Source organism: Glycine max, chromosome 8, assembly GCF_000004515.6.
Source record: "Glycine max cultivar Williams 82 chromosome 8, Glycine_max_v4.0, whole genome shotgun sequence".
NCBI lineage: Eukaryota > Viridiplantae > Streptophyta > Magnoliopsida > Fabales > Fabaceae > Glycine > Glycine max.
The window spans coordinates 29351333-29359767 of NC_038244.2; the positions used below are offsets into that span (position 1 = coordinate 29351333).

At 34.4% G+C, this 8435-nt stretch overlaps 1 pseudogene; it reads left to right on the forward strand.

Moving 5' to 3' along the window:
- Positions 1-703: 703 nt before the first annotated feature.
- On the forward strand, positions 704-7823 carry LOC100805125 (uncharacterized; annotated as a pseudogene).
- Positions 7824-8435: the final 612 nt, after the last annotated feature.

An 8435-nucleotide genomic window follows, 5' to 3' on the forward strand; every position in this document is an offset into this window, starting at 1 on the left:
ACACAATTGTTATATATTCTGACTTCTGACATAATTCCGTTCCTACAGGGAGTTTCATATAAAAAAGGGGAAGCCTTTAAGCTTTATATATGGTAGCAAGCAGTTCAAAATGAAAGGGGGTCTGGCAGCTAGAAATGCCGCAAGCAATGTGTTCCGTAGTGCTGGTTACAAGTGTGCAATGAGGGCACTTCAATCCCAATGCTACAGCCCAAATGAAGTGATATTTGGTCCTGATTTTTTGACAGCACAATAAGTAAGGATATGTTACTAATCAGATGCTATTGTTATGATAATTATCAACCTATTACATTAGAACACAACATGTGGTCATTCCAACATGATAATTTTGATTCCCCCTGTCCTACTTTTATTATAGTTTAATTTACACGCATTTTCAATGTAAAATATTTTCACACAAACATTCAATAAAAATTTCCCTTATTGATACATCATATTAACGAATAAAATGACATGGCAAAATGGTTAAATCTCACTAGATGTCTACATAAAAATACACTTTAGATCAATAGTAAAGAACCCAAACATTATATAAATAAATAGAAAAAAACAAATTAACAATGTCATAGTGGAGCTGCACAAGTGCAGTGTAGACACAAGAGACAACAAAATAAAGAACCCAAACATTAAAATATAATACTCATATATTCCTCGTGCTTCAATTTCATTTTCCGTCCTTCTTTTTAAAGCCTTCCGCACCTAGATTTCACAATATATTAACCTCTCCTTCTGTGAACAGAAATACTAGTATCTATTTTCTCCTTTGGGATTTCACTTTCACGGCAAGAATGTCGAGCTCACTGGCGGAGAAGTCCACCTTCTCTCGGACTTGTACTCTTCTGAGGCAATACCTCAAGGAGAAGGGCAGCTTTGGAGACCTTACCCTCGGGATTGCCTTAGCATGCACCAACGGTACTATATACGAATTTCATTTTATTTCCCTATCAACTCTAAACTAAATAAATTGTTCTGAAATTAATCGCAATTTATTCTATTAGAATTCAGAAGGAAGCAATTTGTGAAATCCGAGCTTTCGATTAAATATTTCTTCTCTTAGGTTTGAACCTTTGTCTGACGTGTTCAATGTATTCAATTGCTCAACATACATATGTAAAGACGGGTCTAATGCATAGTTTCCAAATTTTCCATATCGGAGAGAGAGAAAAAAAATTCAACCACTATGGAAAATGAGAAAAAGATACAAAAAAGAAAAAGTCAACTGAAAATATTTTCCTTTTGGATATGAGTTCTAAACTAACTGTACATAATTTTCTCCTTGAATTGTTAGGCATTTCGGATTTTTCTCTTTGCAATTTGCAAAAATAAAGAAAGATAAGATTAGAGTTTTGAGATATTTTCAGTGCTAAGAATATTTATGGGTAGGGAAATGCTACATAGCAGGAACTGTAGTAACATATGGACTCGGTGTTCTCTATGAGATATGAGATTATCCTGACAGATTCTACTTCTCACAGGTTCCCCTGACACATCATGTCACTCTGCAACAACCATGCAGTCTGTTTATCCTCGCCACTTGGAGATTCCAACTTTTATTAACCCAAGGTGTGTTTGTTTGGTTAATTGTAATTCTTTTTGTGAAAGAAAATTAATGAATGACAGACAATATGTAAATTCTCGCTTAGACCGGGGCGTATCTTCCTTAATATAAACTTTTTAAGTCACCAAAAAGAAAGAGTCATGGCTGCTTACAGTTTTATAATAATGATTAAGATGTGATCCTCTTTTTTAGGTCTATGGAGAAGGAGGCTAAAGCTTCTCAGTTGACTATCTTCTATGATGGGCAAGTTGTTGTGTTTGATGATTTTCCTGCTGATAAAGTGCAGGAGATGAAGATGGCTACTGCAGCAGGTGCAACTTCCCTTTTGTACTACACATTGAATCAGAAATTGTAGACTCACGATGTAATTGATGAAGATGGTGAAGAAAATGGGAGTGATCCGCTAGCTGATACGCCATTAGGTATTGACCTTGTTTCTCATCGGTTAATCCAAGCCCCTGCAACATGGTTGGAGACAATTTCTACATTGTCAGAAACTCTCAGGTTCACTTATTCGGAGACACTTGGGAAATGGCCAATTGGGGATTTGGCGTTTGGTATCAGCTTTCTTCTAAAGCGGCAGGTAATGACAATGAGTAGATTTTGGTTCTTTGTCGGTGCCCTGATTTGAAGCAACTGAAAATGCAGGAAAGCTGTGTCGTTTTGTTTATCTATCTGTAACATTGGGCACATTTAAGTAGCAAGTAGAATATAGAGGGTCTTTTTGGGTAAGCTTCTCTAGAAGCACTTATAGGAGAAAAACGAAAAAATGAAATAAACTTTTCCATAAGCTAAAATTAGCTAATCATTAGCTTATTTGTAGATGTACTCTCATCTTTTAGAGAAGCTATATGAGAGAGCTTCTACAAATTAGTTAATGGAGAACTCATTTTAACTTATGGAGAAACTCATCTAATTATTTTCTTCTTGTTTTTTTTCCTCTTAGAAGTGCTTCTAAAGAAGCTTACCCAAAGAGGCCCAGAATCAACATTAGTATGAAAGCAGGTGCCTATTTTTAGGTAGAACTATAATTGATCTGAAATGGTAGTTGCAACCTGCACTCAATGTGCAACTCACATAATTCACCTAAAGGATTGCTCATAAATGACATTGATGAATGAAAGAGAGAGAAATAAAGAGAGAGAAAAATGGACAATGGTCACTGAAGTTATGTGAGTTAGGTGAACTTTTTCATGTGTAAATAAAATTGTTGATGATTAAATGGTTGGAAGACCAATTTAATGCTTTCCATCTCAATAAAAAAAATTATGGTCAACAAAGAAATAATCCCACATTTGGAGAGTAGTTATAATTTATATTATCTTTGAAATGTTCCTTACATGTGATAGGCTCTTTTTTCTTTTCTTTTCATGGGTGTTGTTTTTGTTTTGCTTTTTATGCCTTCTCAACATCACAACAGTGGTTTGGGATCATGACATGCAATATTTGAACTTCTGTTGTTACCTGTTAATCATTATCACTTTGAAGTTGACATATTAGATTATTCTTGGATTTTATGATTTACATGATATGATTTCTGTTTATACTTTCTAGGAGAGTAATATGGCTAAGGTAGCTTAGAAATCAGACTATTTTCTACAAAATGAATCCTCACAAGATTGTTCACATGACCTGTGCTACCTTATATTTGATCTTGGTTTAAAACATATATTAAGATTTTTTAAGGTAGATCAGTTTCATGACATCCTGGACTACTGAATTTCTTCATCTCAGCTCTACATAAGTAGATGAGAAGTTTCTCTATAATATTAGTTTTGTGCCAGTTTAATTTGTTCATATTAAGTTGTAGTTTGAGTATAGTAATCATGTATCTTCTTTTTCCATGCTTATGGTTGGACATTAATTCCATATTTGTTTAGATTTTGTGCCATATAAAATCAATCCGGCCAGTCCAAAATAAATGTTTACAGTATTTGTTGTTTGGTTAAGATGTTTAGAATTGATTCGTATTAGGAATGGATTCTATGGAATTAACCAAGCAGTAGCTTTTGCAGCCAAGAAAATTGATTTTGAGTAAGAACTAAGACCTACTGGTTTTTTAAACAAGCTCAGCAATACTCGAAAATAAATTGCCAAGTTGGACCTTGTAGTTTTGCAAATGTATCCCAACAATTATAATTAAAAAAGTAGTTCTACTGTACAATATCTAGGCAAATTCAAAATTCTAAAGTAAATTTTTTACTGTCTAATCCAAATGAACCCTAAGAGACTAGACTATTGATACTCACATAACATTATCTGTAGTTAACATGAAAAATGTAGTTTGTGGTTTTGATGCTTCCTTTTTATTTTATTTATTTAAGCTTGACTGAGTTTGTAAATTTTACTTTGCAGGGAAACTATCATGTGGGCAGTGAATTTTGTGGTAAGGACAGTGTACAGCTGAAAGGATCTGAAATTACTGTTGAACTTAAGTATCTCTTAAACTTGTTGACATTGTGTTGGCACTTTTCAAAGAAGCCCTTTCCCTTGTTTTTAGAAGAAACTGGCTACACGGAAGAAAACGTTCTCCTTCGAGAAGCAAAAGCAGGAGTAAGTCTTGTTTAAATTTCAGGAAAAGTTGATAATAATTCAATATCTGTACTGTGTTGACTAAGTCATTTATAGTTATTAACATACATTCCTTTCAAGGAGGGATGGAAGGCTGAAAGCAACAGAGGATGCTGTTTTAGGCTGATAAAATATGGGATCAAAAATTGATAATAGATGTTTTCTCTTTGCTTCACTTTTAGAACATTTTTGTGAGTTTTCTTTCTTTCTTTTTTTGGAGGGGTGTGAGCTGGCTCAATTGAATCAGATGAATAAGTAATACTTGCTACCATTTCAGTAAGCTGTATTCATTTGGTAAAGACAATGTATGTTTAAACTTGTCTGTTCATTTGTCATGCAGATTTTGAAACCAGCTTTTACAATAATAGCTGATCACGAGATGGGATGCCTTTTGTTATTGATTCGTGGCACGCATAGTATCAAGGATACTTTAACAGCTGTTACTGGAAATGTGGTACCATTTCATCACATTATTGTTAATCAGGGGGGTGTCAGTGATTTGGTTTTAGGTTATGCACATTGTGGAATGGTTGCTGCTGCTTGATGGATTGCAAAGCTCGCAACTCCTTGTCTCTTTGAAGCACTTGGCCACTACCCTGACTATAAAGTTAAGGTAAAAATGTTTCTTTTATAATGTCCCCTGCCCTTTGACTAAATAATCTTTTTAAACACTTCCCTATTAGACCATAATATCATTTTTTAAAAATATTGTGATCAAGCATGCATAGCTAGTAGATTGTAGTCATCATGGTTTTCTTCCTTATTTTCGTTAATCTTGAATTTGACAACAAAAGTTTTATTAGATCTGGAAATCATTCAGTTTGTAAATATTCTGTTTGGCTACTTAATTTCTCTTTTATGGCTTTTGTCATTCTATATTGAATCATAAGGTTTAAATAAATAGTTAGTTGCAGTTTCTTTACTTTTCTGGACTACTTTTTAAAAGTCTTTTACTTAGATTGTAGGACACTCTTTGGGTGGAGGAACTTCCGCAATTCTAACTTATGTGTTGAGAGAGAGAAAGGAACTGTCCGTAACCACGTGCGTTACATTTGCTCCAGGTCAGTCTTCGTTATATATATTATTGTATTCTTTGTGTCAATATGATTCTGCATTTTTGTTTTCAAAGTGAAAGGGTAGTAATCCTAGAGCACTTTGGGACTAATACTGGTTCACACAACCAAGTCTTCTGAACTTGACATCTTGTTACTCTTGTAGCTGCTTGTATGACATGGGAGTTGACAAAGTCAGGTGATAGTTTTATTACTTCTATTATAAATGGAGCTGATTTGGTGCCTACATTCTCAGTTGCTTCTGTAGATGACTTGCGTTTTGAGGTTGTGATCCTTTGCATTGCGTATTGGAAAATGTTGTAGTCTTGATTTATTGACCATTATTGATGATATTTATGGGAGATTCATTGGGGGAGAGTGTAATTTAAGTAATTAGGACTTGCAGTCAAGGTAGAGGACATCATTTGGTGGATTTAAGACTTATTTATGGTCATGAACTATTTTAGGTTCTCCATATTGTATTAAAGGAATTGTGGGATATTTTAGAAAGCAATCTTATAAATGTCCCTACTCTCACATGGTTATAGAGATTCAACATTACTTTCGCATGAAGTTAAATTCCTTCATAGAAATTCACAATGTTCCTGATTTTGGTTTGCTTACCTTATTGGGACTTGGATAAACCAATAAACTTACTACAATGCCATTTGCAAGATGAATATGTTTGCAGTTCATAAATTTCATTTTAGATATTCTGCCTCATTTTTGTATTAAAATTACTTTTCCAATTTTCAGGTGACATCATCAGCATGGATAAATGACTTGAGGAATCAATTGAGCAAACAAGAAAATGTAGGCATATTTTACAAATTTATAATTGACTTGTATGACATGGGAAAATGTAGGCATATTTTACATATTTAAAAAAAATGCTTCTGTAGATGACTTGCGTTCCTGTACTAATTTAACCTGAGTTTATAAATTTCCAAAAAGTAAAAAAAAAAATCCATATTTTACATCGGTTCAATTATAAACGATGTAGAAAATATCCTCATTCTACATCGGTTAGGCGATAAACGATATAAAAACTCTTCAAATTCTATATCGGTTGATTGAAGACCGATGTAGAAACTTTTCCATTCGTGCCCATTCTACATCGGTTTAGTGATAAACGATGTAGAAAATCTCCTCATACTACATCGGTTGGACGATAAACAATGTAGCCACGTCATTCTACATCGGTTGAACTATAACCGATGTAATAACCTTTCATTTTCTACATCGGTTGGCTGATAACCGATGTAGAAACCTACCCATTCAACATCGGTTTTAGCCTTAGAACCGCTGTAGAAACCTACCCATACTACATCAGTTGTAGCTAGACAACCGATGTAGAAAAGCCGCCCTTCAAAGACGGTCATAAAACTGATGTTGTGATTCAACGACCCCGGGTTACCACCACACGCCATAACCGATGTAGAAAGGCCGTTAGAACAAATGTAGAAGGCCTTTTTTTAGTAGTGTATAAATGGGAGAACGCTTATAAATTAGCTTATGCCAAATATGACTATAGCAGATTTTAACAAGCATAGTTTACATTACAATGCCAAATAATGCATGGAAATAAATCAAATAATTGTCCATATGTTAATCAGTATAAGGTTAAATAGCCAGGTAGTCTATAAACCACACCCATGGTTAAACAACCCAAGTTCCCTACACCTGAGTCTGTAACTAGCAAAATAATATTAGAAAAAGGTATAACATGAAGCCCATAAACACATTGATTAGAGTTAAAAACTATCTTAATCATCTAACAATCCATGTCAGTGAAGTATCATATAAACTCATAGAATTGACAATTAAAGACAAGTTGAATATTCAAGAAGTTAAAAATCACCTCGAAGAACACCATTATAGTAGAAGAAAATAGTATTGATGATAGGAGCAAATATAGTTTGCCCCAATAAGATTTTCTTCACGGTTGATAACTCATTTGTCTTTGATATAATTTTGGATAGAAAATTAAACCTCTTATGTTGTACTGGCCCCAATATTAGCAACCCATATATTGCCATTCGGGACGTCCTTATTAAATCATATGAAGCAGGAAAACTGAGCAATGAAATAATCTAACAAATGTGTATATCAGTATGTTAGAGACAAAGACCCAATAAAAGTCAAAACAAGTAGTAATAAAAATAATGAGAGCATTTTTCCCTATTCAATAAATAGAGTATGCTCCTAGACCTTGACTTAAAATAGACGAGTAGTTTGATGAAATGAAAATTCATTAAATAAGCTGAATAGGAAATAATTTAGTCACCTTCACCAAACTCATACAATTCTATACAAATTATTACACCAGCAACTACCAGCTCAAATATGAGTAATCATTACACCAACAAAAAATTGAATTAAGAGAGGAGGAATATAGTGTGAATGCTATCTTACTTAGTACTTGTTGATGTAGCTCCATGTGGAGCTTGTAGGCCTTGGATCTTCTTCATCAATGGAGTACTTTGCTTGTTTGATATCAATGACAGCGAAATGGAGAAGGAAGAAAGATGATTGGAGATGCCACTTCAAGGAGAAGATGAGTCAAGAAGAAGCTCACCACCATAGGAAACCATAGATAAGAGCTTGAAGGTAGGAGAAGATGAGTAGAGGGAGAAGGAGCACGAAATTTTGTGCATCAAAAGAGGTCTGAACTTTGAAGTGTAATTCTCAAATGATCAAAGTTGAAAAAATGCACACTGTTAGTCGGTGAAAACGACTAACTTTTGTGTATAAAACTTGTATAAATTGTATCAAACTCTCCCAATTTATGGTTATTTTGTAGTGTTATAAGTATTTTCTGTTAAGTGTAGGTAACAAATACTTAGTAATTTCATTTTGTGTATTTAATAATCATTTTCTCTCAATTTCAAGTTAATTAGGCAAGCTTTGGAAAGTGTTGTTTTTCACCTTCTCGCTAAGCCAATCTGCTAGCTTAGCGAGCATCCGCTAAGCGTAACACTCCTGGGCTGAGCGCGAGGAAGACTCTGGAAGAAGGATGAGTTGTACAGGTTCGCTAAGTGCACCACTTCATCTCACTAATCGCACCACTTCAATTCATCCGCTAAGCGAGAAAGAAGCACTAAGCCAAAAATCACTAACGTGCACTAAGCGGTCCATAAGTGCGTTAAGCGCACGAGCACGAACAAGGCCACCTATTTAAGCCTGAAATCAGATTTTGTGGAGGGAGTTTAGGACTGGGATTCAGAGCTTTGCAT